General features: G+C 39.8%; 1 protein-coding gene across 2 annotated transcripts in view; it reads right to left on the minus strand.

Annotated features, from left to right (window-relative positions):
- The window catches only part of LOC149312619 (semaphorin-3E), a 208,306-nt gene that overhangs the window by 110,964 nt on the left and 84,597 nt on the right, over positions 1–12,745 (minus strand). The gene's annotated exons all lie outside the window — the stretch shown is intronic.

The raw sequence follows: 12,745 nt of genomic DNA on the forward strand, positions 1-12,745 counted from the left end.
ATCTTGTTCGTTTTAAATTAGCATTAGTTGAATGGCACACTCTTCCAACTGTGGTTGATGCTTAAGGTGTCATAGTTAATGACATAACTAGAGTAGCCATTTGTTACATCATTATGGCCAGTCTCCTTTGATGCCACAAGAGTTCATCCCTATGTCTGAGGTTTGGGCACTAAAATCTCAGGCCTGGATTAGTCTTGACCTGGCAACCCTACCTTCAGACAGATTGGTTCGCAGCTCTCATCCACACCTGCCTAGATGGTCACTTGCCTTGCTAGATTGTAGTATGCTCACTTGTTCTTTCATAAGAGCTGTGGTGGCTCATTCACTGTTAGAACACACAACCTACTTGGGTGGAAGGAGCTTGGTAAAGAAAACAATCTGGCAGATTTCAATCACAGCAGTGAAGTCATAGTGGTTAGAGCTCAGTTGGCTGACCAGCAGCTTAGTTACACTGGAACAACTTACCAGAAGAGATCCATCTTATGTCTTCTTTGGAAGCCTTCAAGAGGGCATTGAAGACGGATCTCTTCCAGCGGGCCTATCCAACAGATCTCCTCTAATCTGATTTTGAACATCTGAATATAATGACTCGATTCTTATGACTGTGAACAATACTGTAACAACTCTTCCCCTTTTTATTTTTGATTGATGTTTTTATATGTATTTTATGATGTTTTTACTGTTGTAATCCTGCTTCGATCCGAAGGGAGAAGCAGGAGATATAAATAAAATTTATTATTATTATTATTAATGTCATTATGCAATTCCAGGACTTGCAGTCTGGTCAGAGACACTGGAGTGCCCTGGCTGAGAATTCTAAACACCCCTCCCTCAATTGCCATTCCCAGAATTCCTTATGATGGAACCAAAGCAGTTAAAGTGGAATCATAGTGCTATTATTGTGTAGTTCAGCGGTTGTCAAATGGTGGGGCAGGATCCCCAGAGGGCTGTGAGAGTCACTCAAGAAGGGTGTGAGACTTAGAGGCCCTTCTCCTCTGACCTTCTCCTCCTCCTCTCCCCCTTCTTTTCAAACTTTCTTATGTATAACATTAACAGATGAGTTGAGTTAAATAGTGAATTTACTTAAATAAAACTATTCTAAATTTAACAATGTTATTTCTTTATAAAATGTTAAAATACAAATAGACAAGAATGTGCAAATCAAAATACACACACTAAATAAAATATTTTTATTCATTCATATAGATGTAAAGGGAGGCTCCCAAGGGTAAAACATTTGAGTACTGCTGGCATAGTGTAAAAGGGGCCTGGATGGACTTTTTTTTAAACAGCATGCTATCAGTAGAGTCACAGCAGAAAAGTAGTCATTTTGAGAGAGGCTTCTTGTTAGAACATGGGAGGAAAATTGTTCAACAGGTTAAGTTTGGGAGTTTTCAAGGAGAGGTTGGACTACTGACTTTTGAATATCATTAGAGCCCTGCAGTCTCCTCTAACCAACCACTCATACCTGAAATCCCTAGAACACAGAAAGGAGCCCCAAGTTGTACCACAAGCTACTGACCTTTTAAGAGACAATGGCTTAGCACTTGTATTTTATTTTTATTTAGTTCCAACCGGGAGGTACACTTCTATCAGTTATGAAAGGCCTTCCTCCATCCCAACTGCCACTGGCATGCCCTTGGAGGGACAAAAGAGCAGCCAGCATCTACTGTATGTTATTCCCTGATCAACTGGTACCTCTCCCTCTTTCCTTGTGATTTATATCATGTTTCATTGTAAACCTGAGAGCAGACAACTGTCAGATTAACAATTGTAAACTACTCATATAAAGTGCCTTGCAGACTGATGGGACTAACTAACTAACTAAATAAATAAATAAATAAATAATCTTATCTATCTGAAACATCAATAAATAAATAATCTTATCTATCTGAAACATCAAAAGACCTTTGGCCTGATTTAAAGATGTAGACTTCAGCATCCTTTAGATGTGGCATTCCAATGAAATTACTATATTCTTTTAAGACAATTTAATGTTACTTTAGAATCTATTACCTAGCATGCTCAGCCTCTCTGCTATCTCTTGTAAAATGACATTTCAGACTCATGACAGTATATTTTTCTCCAGAGCTTGGAAAGTTAGTTTCAAAACATAATTTGTTTTCATTTAAATGACTGAAAACTAATTCATCGTTTCTCTGTCCCTGGGCTTCATGTGGACTCCAATAGCCCAAGCCCTGCTCTGATAGATCCAATGCTTTCTAAAATAGTTGAGCCTCCAGAAACTTCTATGGCTGCTGTCACAATGAAGCACTAATGACGTTTGAATGACAGCTGCTCTGTGAGATTTTGGCGGGTTACAGACCACCATTTAGGATGCACTCCACGAGTCCTAGGGTTAGGAAGGGTTGCCCCTTCCTAACCGGCCCTGTTCCCAACACGCACGGAGCACGTCCTAAATGGCAGTGCCCATCCACATGGGCGCTGCCATTTTTCCGTCTTGGACGCACAGCGTCCAGATGTGACACACCGGAAGTGATGCCGCGAGGGCACGCTTCGCCCCTCGCGGTGCCACTTCCGTGTTTTGAAAAGGAGCGCCATTTCGGTGCTCCTTTTTTGCTGCGGCCGGAAGCCTCGCAGTCTGGCTGCTGGGGCTTCCCTCCGCAGCGAATGGCGGCAGCGGCAGACCGCTCGCTTTAGGGCGGTCTGTAATGCACCTCTGTGACAGAAAAGCAGAGTATAAGTACTCTAAATAAAAAATGAATAAAAATGACTCCATCCTATAGAATCCTGGGACCTGTACTGTATTTTTATTGTGGCACTAGAGCTCTCTGAAAGAGAAAGCTAAATCTCACAAATCCTAGAATTCCATAGCATTCAAAAATGGCAACTAAAGTGGTGTCAAAGCACATTAACTCTGCAGTGTAGATGCAGCATGAGTCACATAATGTACCATCTATATAAAATTCCCTCAGCCTGTTTCAGGCATTCAAATGTCTTTTTTAAAAACCAGGAACCAAAATAAGTAGCCTTCTGCAAAATTTTATTAAGGTTTCAAACAGGACTGGGATGGAGGATTACACAAAAAAAATAGCCTTCATAGTCAGGTGTGATTTGCAACTGACCATTTTGGGATAGGAAATTCACGTAGTGAATGAGCAGCAGATCTGTCTGCTCAGGGATAGCAAAATCACTCAGCAGTGGTTATTTAGATATTGCCTGCGCTGTACTGTCTGTAAAAGTAACTTGCTACATTACTTCAAATATTACTAATCTTCCATTTCCTTAAAAAAAGATTGGTGGTTGATGAGACAATGGCATAAAAATTGAAATATTCTTTTCACACTGATTGTAAAAATGGCCTTGAAAATAAATTTGAAAGTAACAGCAAAACGTTGTTCATTAACTATGAAGGCAACTTTTTTACATACTCATTACCTTTGAAACATATTTTTGTGACACCCTCATGATAAAAATAAAGACAGAGAAAGGTACTTGTTCTAGGCGATTACTTATAACATCTTATGCCAAAGATCCATTGTTTTCACTAAGAAGCTGTTTCTATCAAAGGTACCAGAAACTAACTTGCATTTAGGGGAGTGTGGAACAAAACAGGGCTGTTTCTGTTCAGTAACAGTATGGTTAAGAATACTGTGTAATATATATCAAATCAAATGCACATTTAATAGCTGCAAACACTGATTATGCATCTCATTATGTTTTAGAAAGTACATATGGTTTGAATAAAGCCACACGCTCTTCTGATCAAGCGCAGACAGACAGGTCCTTAGGGATGCCGGTTTATTAAGGTGTACCAGTCAGTGCATGCTTATTACCAGTTGAGACAGAATGGAATTATTTTTACAGTGTTTTGACAGAAAAGAATCTGCTTCTTTCCTTTCAAATGAAGATGCCAAATAAGTTGGAGGGCAGGGAAGAGATGGTATTCAGAATGACGGTTAAATTGAATTTCCTTTAGAAGTAAAAAATGGACACAGGAAACAATCCCCAGAAAGCTGCAATGTCCAGGCTACCATGGCATGGGACTGACAGCTTCATGTAAAGCTATCTTGATCCCTAAAATATCTTAAGATGTAACAATACAAAACCCTCATTGTAGTGACAGGGGACTGAGGCATGGACAGGAATGGTGCAAAGGAAAAAAGGGCCAGACAAAATTTCATTCTATCTTCCTTGACAAATTGGCATCACAATAAGTAACATGAATATTTCTGCCCCCTCTTTCCAATGTACATGCTTTTGCTGCAGTATTAGTGCTCATAAAGCATGCAGTTAAACTTCAGCTCAGAGAGTTCAAAACAACCACGATGAGTAACGTGTCAGAGAATAAATGATACAGGAATGAGAAAGTTATCATCATCATTTGAACTGGTTCTTCTAACGTGAGACAAAATACAGTTCACTGTAATAGTGAAAGAGTAGATCTTCAGATGGCGTAAGAATTGGCAAAGCCCTACTCATTCCAATCTGCAGGGATTTCCTGATTTGCATGGGATAAGGCCACATGTTTCCTATCTCCAGAAGCCTGCAGAATGTGACAGTTGATACAAATTACTATATTGCTATGCAATGTCCCAAATTCCACTTTCTTCCCATTTTTTTTCTGGAGAGAATCATCAGGAAATTCAAATACACACAAATCTTCTCAGTCTATATGTATAGATTTTGCTTTCTTGACATTTTCACAAGCCAGGTAAAGGCATTATATCGTCCACTTATAGTTTAATAATTTTGCATTATGTGGTTGAACACATTCATTCACTGTTGCACATCACCCTAGGAGTGTTGGCTCCCAGAACAGAAAGTGTCAGCTGAGTAGAAAAGACAACAAAGATATGACATCCAAAACTGAGTGGTGTATATAAAAGAGCAGAAGTATGAGGTTAACAGTAGCATGAAGCAGGCAAAGTCAGTGGCCTCAGGCAACAGATTCTCATCATAATCCAAAGGTGAAAAGCTCAGGCAAAACATTACTGATTTGTTTGTTTTAGAAAAGGGGCAGAAGCTAATTTCTTGGCCTCTGATACCAAGGTATGAGGTGACTAATGCTGTTACTGAATAGGAAGTATTTGTATATATGGGTGCCTGGTGGAAGAGAGGGGAAATAGAAGCAGAAAAGGTGTAAAGATGAAAGTGATACATAGAGATGTAGAGTTTGGAAACATTACCTGCTGAAGTACAATGCCCAGCTAACATGTATTTAAGCAAAATATCAAGCAGATTATCCATAGGAAGCTCAAGCTAGGCCACCTTACAAAAGACACATGCCACTTTCTATAAACCAGAAATATAATGTAGTTCAGCAACGTACCTACACAACACAATCATAGTGCTTTAAGACTTCTTTAACTGTCATGGTTCTAGCCTATAGAATCATGGGATATGCAGTTTTGTGAATTACTTAATTTTTTCTGACAGAGGCTAATATTCAGAAGAATTCAGAGGAGTACACTAGAGAATATCTGGTACCTTACCAAAGTACAAATCCTAAAATTCCATAGGCTGGAACCATGACAGTTACAGTGGAAACCAAGTGTACTAACTATACAGTTGGTAAACCACTTGGCCTCTTCTGCTGTCCTCTTAGATAAGGGGAGGGGGAACTGCAGCTCTTGAATTTCAAGGGGCAACAACTGATCCTTTTCAGACTTCCTTGCACTTTAGAACACATAAACTATCTGTCTTTCAAAAGTAGAAATGGACATCTAACTGCTTCTAGGTTTGCTTTTTATATTTTGCAGTTAGTGCAGCTCTTAGAGAGTCTTGCCACAATTAACAAATGCTGCCCAAGACCTTCCTCTCAACACACACACACACACACACACACACACACACACACACACACACAACACGGAAAAAGAACAACTGTGGAGTAAGGGAGCTCTGCACTTGCTCCTTTCATGCTTGGCTGCTCCATCTTAACAGGTCATAATTAAGTGCTTTGAAATGTTACTTTTTGGGGACTACAGATTCCCAGGTCAGCAAGACTAATTTCCTGACCTCTTTTTATTACCATAAACACATGTCTCATTTATCTTAACAGCCTGACTTCTAAGAGAGATCAGTCTCTCCTAAATCTGAGCAATGTTTCATATTGGCTGTCATACATTTTCTCAGCATTTCTGAAACTTGTATCATTACACTTTTCTAGCACCTTAAGGGAAGTATAGAAGAGGAAATAAATTTCACATCTAACTCCCATGGGACATTGGACAACTGATTCAACCCAATCAAGTTGTCCAAGGACCTTGAACCATGCTATCTCCTTTCCCCTTGCTGAGCAGTGCTGGGAATTGTGGGTTTTCAAAGCTGCCACTTCCTGGCAGGCATAAGCTAAGCCTGGCCTCATTCCATTGCTACTGCTGAGGACAGAAATGTGTGCCCAGACTTCTTGTTGATCATTCATCACGATGTCTGTTTCCATCCTCAGTAGAAGCAGAGGCACACCAGGCTGGCTTTACATAGAACTCTTACCCATGAAGAAGCAGCGGTGGCCACTTGGAAAGAGGACAAGCCAGTGGGGCCAATGCGGTGGTGACAGCCCCACTTGGCCAGTGTGTACAATAACATTGTGCCACACTATATTTATCCCGGTGCATGTGGTTGGCATATTCGTCAGTCTGGGGCCAGTCTGGGACATAATGCTCTGGACAGGCCCTGGATTAAGTGGCCAGTATAGATGTACCCTCAGTGCTCATGAATTTCAGAATTCATGAAACCACAGAGCAATAATCATAACTTTCAGAAAATGTGCTTGTGCAGTCTGTGCAAAAGTTGACACAACAAATACGAATACATGATCCAGACTGGCCCCGGATTAAGCAACCAGTGAAGATGCACCCTTAGTGCTCATGAATTTCAGAAGTCCATGAAATCATATAACAATAATCATAATTTTCAGAAAATGTGCTTGTGCAGTCTGTGAATACTAAAAAAAAATACAGAAAAACCTTCTGCTTCTTTTTTCCATGTTGCTTCTACAGAATGCAATAAATGGGGATTTAAGTCTGGATCTCTCTCAAACCAAAGACAGGTATTTGAACAAGAAGAGTTCTCATTTCAAGCTATCTCATCTCAATATTTGTGCCATCCCTAATTGTGCCAGTATAAGTATACATTAAAGTTTAGATTTGCAAAAGGCCATTGGATTTGATGGGTGGGTGATCTTTTGTGAGACTGAGATGTCTTCTGTCTTAGATTTAATAATAGAATTGTTAAGCATGACACATTTTTAGAACCACTCGCATACCTGAATGGTCTAGCCTGTAAAATCACATTATAATTCAGCATAATTAAGGACTAGAGGAAACAGACTTTTAAATTATGGCTGTGAAGGAATGTCTAAAACAGTGTGTGAGGCCTTTCTATACAAATACACCCACCTTGAGAAGAGAATATTTAATGATATGATAGTATTACAGTAAAAGATGAGAGACAGGTAAACTATTAAAAGACTGACTTTTAGGGCTGGTTTTATCCCTGGTTTTATCCCTGGTTTACTGGGGTTTACCTGGATTCTAGGCATGCCATTCTAGACATGCCAAACAATGTCTGTTTGGACTATCACCTGGACTATATTCCAAATTTTCTTTTTTAATTTTTTTAATTTTTAATTTTTTTATTAATTTTCCTTTTTAAAAAAAAAGAAGAAAAAGAAATCATTATCATTCTCAGGAGGCAAGATATGGGGTAAAATGTGGTGCTACTATTCTGTGGAATTGTTTTGCAAGAAACAAATCCACCCCTGCCAGTTAGGCATGAGAGAAAGAACAGTAGGCCATGCAGGGCATGTGGTGAGGTGAGGGAGAAAGTAGGAGGGAAGAGACAGTGAGTGAAAGAGTGCAAGAAGCAGGGGGGGGGGGCAGAATGGAAGGTGAGTGGTGAAAGCATCAGTGTGCAATAAGATAGGAGGGAGGAGAGCACTGTGAGGGTACAAGGTGAAAAAAAAGGAGGAAGTGGGAGGAAAGGGAGAGTTAGCAATGTGAAAATGGCACATGAAAAGTGAAGGGGAGATGCACTATGAGGGTTCCATGTGAAAGGAGAGAAGGAGCAGCAGGGATGGTAGAGTAAGCAGTGTGAGTAGTAGAGTGCCAGAAGCAATGGAGAAGCCTGTAAGGTAGGTTTGTTAGGTGACAAATGCAGATGATAATTTTTATGACCAAGCAGAGGTTTGAGTTTGGGTCTCCCTATTCCGGGTTCAGCATCTGAAACATTATTTTATATTGTTCTCTCAGATCAGTTGTAACTGTAAAAATGGTATGAAGGCTGAAGTGTATTGCTTTCTACTGCTACTTCTGGGGAGGATGCATGTTTTCAGCTCTTAACCTAACTTTGCTCCAACGCAAGCAAATCAGAAGAAATCCCAGAATACTTCTAGATTTATTTTATTTTTATTTTTTTTGGCAATGTGGACAGCTTGATCAGGTCCAATTTGGCCTATCCAGGTGTCCGCACACCAAGAACCATCCCCCTTACTTCAGGTGGACCTCTATGTGATTACTTACTTCCCATGTGTATGTTGGTTTATTGCTGGTGGAGCAATCTTGACAGTAAGAAACCACTATGATCTTTGAAAGACTCACATTATTGTTCATGTCTAAGGCCCCATACAGACAGGCCAAAATAATGCTGTTTCGGGTCACTTTGGAGGTATGCTGTTTAAATTATGCATGCGTACTAAGAGTCTGGAGGTTGCACCAAAGCTGCACTCCAGTCCTTAGGACTGGACTGTGGCTTTGGTATGGCTTCCAGACTCTTAGTACACATGTATCATTTAAACAGCATACCTCCAAAGTGACCTGAAGCAGCTTTATTTTGGCCTGTCTGTATGGGGCCTAAGTGTTTACCTTATCGTGGAACCAAAAGTGGTAAATTTATATTAAGATGGTGCATTAAAAACTGTTCTTGTGCACATAGGGAAAACATTTGCAGTGTTTTATTTTAATGGATATTTCTTGAGACAGAACTCCTGTAATTATTTTCAAGAACAATTCCTATTGTAAAGGAGCTGTCAAGATTGTTTTCATATGTATTTGCTATGATACACTGTGATGGATTTCTTAAGATGTCTTACAGGGACATGACTGTGGGTCACTGGCTGTATTCCTTGGGACAATATACCTCTGCATAGTTGAAGGGATTTTGTTTCTCATTTCCTTTTCAAATAGCAAATTTATTTGCTACTTCAAATAAAGATCTTAAGAGGAACAGGCAGCTTTATTAAGTGAGTAACTAAAGTGGATAAGAAATTGTTAAAAAATAGATTAAGCACCTTCCACTGGTGCTTAAGTCCCCTTTCTTAAAAAAAATATGGAGGCACTTTAACATGCATGTTTAGGCACAGTTCCAGGTATCTATATCAGATAGACACCATGCCACTACTGTGTGTCTCATAATGAGATTAGAAATTGGGATTGCTCAAACATCTCTCTAAGACCCAGATTCTATTGTTAGCCCTAACTACAGTGGAGACATTGAATCAGTGGGATTGACCCAGATGCTGACTCACCATTCAATAACTGATTCAATGGGTCTACTCTTGTTGGAACTAACCAACAGAATACCAGACTAAACCAGTTTTACAAGAAGGAGCAGGGCAAAACAGATGATGGATATTTCATCCATGGTTTGGCCTAACCACCACACTGTACCATTATAACACTTGGCACTGTCTAATGGAATCCTGGGATTTGTAGTTTAGTGAGTTATATAGAACTCTATGCCAGAAAGCACTGTACTTGAGGGGGAGTGCAATTGGGAATTCTCTGTACCTAACCAAGCTACAAAAGCTAGGATACCATAGGATGGAGTGGTATCAAACTCCTGTAAGCGTGCAGCGTGGATACACTTTTTTATTGTGACATCCATCAAGCACTCGGATTTATAGTTGCTGCATAAAGCCAGTCAAAAAACAAGTTTTTAAAAAGCTGTTCCTGACTTTTAGATGAACCTAGCTAATTGCGATGTGCATTTTCACTAGTATAATTTTTCCAATAACTGTGCCTAGGACTGCAAGTTACTACACTTGTCCCTTCTGATTCATGGGGGATCTGTTCAGACCCCCCTCCCCTGCAAATCAGAAAAATTGCCGATATTGGGGTCCCATTGATTTCAATGGTTGCCCACTCCTGTATGTGACCCTGTGCACACAGTGTGGGTGTGCACACCATTTTGTCTCCCCCCCCAGCTTGTTCTCCATGAGTAATGAAGACCGCAGATCCCAAGTCCATGAACCAGGAGGAAGTACCGTAGTTTCTTTTCTTACACATTTTCTTTTGGAAGTGACGTCAATTTTACTCTGAAATGCTCAGAACCTGTCACTTGAGGTTCACTCCCATCAATTTTGGCAGACAATGCACTGCTTTATACATGTTTGGTCACAACTCTGTTAACATGTCATTCTGCATGGACATTTTCTTAATGATTTTTCAACTTAGTAACAAGGTTCCAGAAATAATAATTCAATTTACTAGACATTTAATTATAAAGGAAGTGAGCAACTGCACTTAGGGTGGGGGCCATTTTACCTCTCAGTGCCTGTCCAGTGGGCCACACCAGCAAGTGATGTGATGTCACCCCTGACCATCATTTTTGCTCACCCTGGGACATTTCCCTCTCCTTTTAAAAGGTGTTTTGGGGTGATATGTGGGGCTTTGCAGAGTCAGAAGAAGAAAAATGCTGCAATCTTAGGCAGTTTTGGTTAATTTGGGGGACAGACAATTGCTCACAAGTCAGTCCCCACATTTTAGAAAGAGTTGGTGGGAATGAGGACTGCAGAGGTCTTCGGTGTGTGTGTGTGTCCCAAGGGGTGCACATAGGGGTGCTATGGGCCACAAATTTGCCCACCTCTTAGAACTGGAGAGAGGTTCTTATCTGGGTGTATGTTCCATTGGACATAATGGATCACGTGTCTGTTTGTGTATGCGCTCAAGTCACCTGTCGAATTACAGGATGTTACTACCAACTAAACATGTATAGGATTGCCCTGTTGTTAAAAGACTGGAACACTGTAAGAATAAAGTCCTTTAATGTGGCCTGGAAAAATATGATCTAAAAAGTATCTCATTTTCCTCTTTTCCTCCTCCTAAATTCTCCACATTCTGTACTGAGGGACAGTTCAATGCTGACATTTATATGTTTATTCATATTATCTGCTATAAGCAAAAACCACATTGCTAAGGCCTCTCAGAATAGCACGTTCTGAACTCTATTCCAGTAAAAGCATGGAAGAAATCTCTTTTACATTAAATGTTTATTTTAAACTGGAAGAGATGATGAAAATGAATTCTTTTTGTCAGAGTTTTATAAAATTCTCTCTCTCTCTCTGTGTGAGTGTATAAAAGAGAGAGTGAGGGGGAAGAGAAGGCAAGCAGGAAGGAAGGAAGGAAGACAGGAAAGTAAAGAACACAGAGTGCACACACACATAAAGAGATTTTTTGCTGTTTTATTTATCAAGTAGAAACATACAATCGGAAGAGACTACAAGGGCCATCCAGTCCAACCCTATTCTGCAATGCAGGAACACAGAATCAAACCCCCCCTGGCAGATGGCCATCCATCTTCTGTTTAAAGACCTCCAAAGAAGGAGACACCACCACTCTCTGAGGGAGTGTGTTCCACTGTCAAACAGCTCTTACTCTCAGGAGGTTCCTAATACCTAATAATAAATTATCTATGTGACATTTGTTGTTAATCTGGTGTGCCTTCAAGTCATTTCTTACTTATGATGACCCTAAGATGAACCTAAAACTGGGTTTTCTTGGCAAGATTTGTTCAGAGAGGGCTTGTCTTTGTCTTCCTTCAAGACTGAGAGAGTGTGCCTTGCTCAAGTTCACCCAGTGGGCTGAGTGGGAATTTGAACCCTGGTCTCTAGAGTCATAGTCCAGCACTCAAACCACTGCACCACACTCACTTGGGTTTGTGACATGTAAACAATTAAACAAATTAAATTTTAAAAAATGCTAGAGCAGTAGAACAAAGGAACCAGAGATTAAAATATCATTACTTTAATAAACTAGTATCAGTAACAGAAGGAATAATTTTTACAATACTATACAACCACAGCACACTACTAGAAAATTGGAGATTTAAAGATGGAAAAATTAAAGATTTAAAGAGCCTGAGAAAATAAAAAAATAAAAAAAACTTTGCTAATTCACAGAATGACATTTCTGGAGAGGGTATTCCACCACTGAGATCAACTATAATAAAAGGCTGAAACAAGTTTGATTGAAAAACCTTTTGATGTATCTTTAGTGTAACATTGCTTTAAAAAAATGTCAATATTAGGAACCAGATGTTCTCCATTCAAGAAAATCATGCTCAACAACATGCAAAACCACAATCTCCCACAGTAGTGTCCACTCATCTACACTCCAGTAATGGAAGAAATTCTGTCTTGGCAAGCAAAGTGTAAGTGGGGTCCAAATCAAATGGAGTTTTGTGCACACTCCACATGTTCTTCTTGGACATAAACTTGTACTTTCATCTCTGGTCCAAGCAGGAGTACAGTCCCTATGCACCAGAGAATATTTGAACTGGCAAATGGATGAATGGTTGGCAGGCAGGACAGTTTTATTGTTCTGTAACTTGGTGGAGAGCAGGTTATAAATGAAATAAAGAAATAAACCCATATTTTAGTGTTAGAGGCACCATTTGAAAAGATGTTTCAATCACCTACCTGAAGAAGGATACTACTGTTAAGTATTGTATATTCCTAATATGCCTAACAACAGCATCAACAACAATTCCAAAAAACAAAGCT

This window comes from Sceloporus occidentalis, unplaced genomic scaffold (assembly GCF_023333645.1).
Source record: "Sceloporus occidentalis isolate IW3139 unplaced genomic scaffold, rSceOcc1.0.p SCAF_5, whole genome shotgun sequence".
NCBI classification, from domain to species: Eukaryota; Metazoa; Chordata; class Lepidosauria; order Squamata; family Phrynosomatidae; genus Sceloporus; species Sceloporus occidentalis.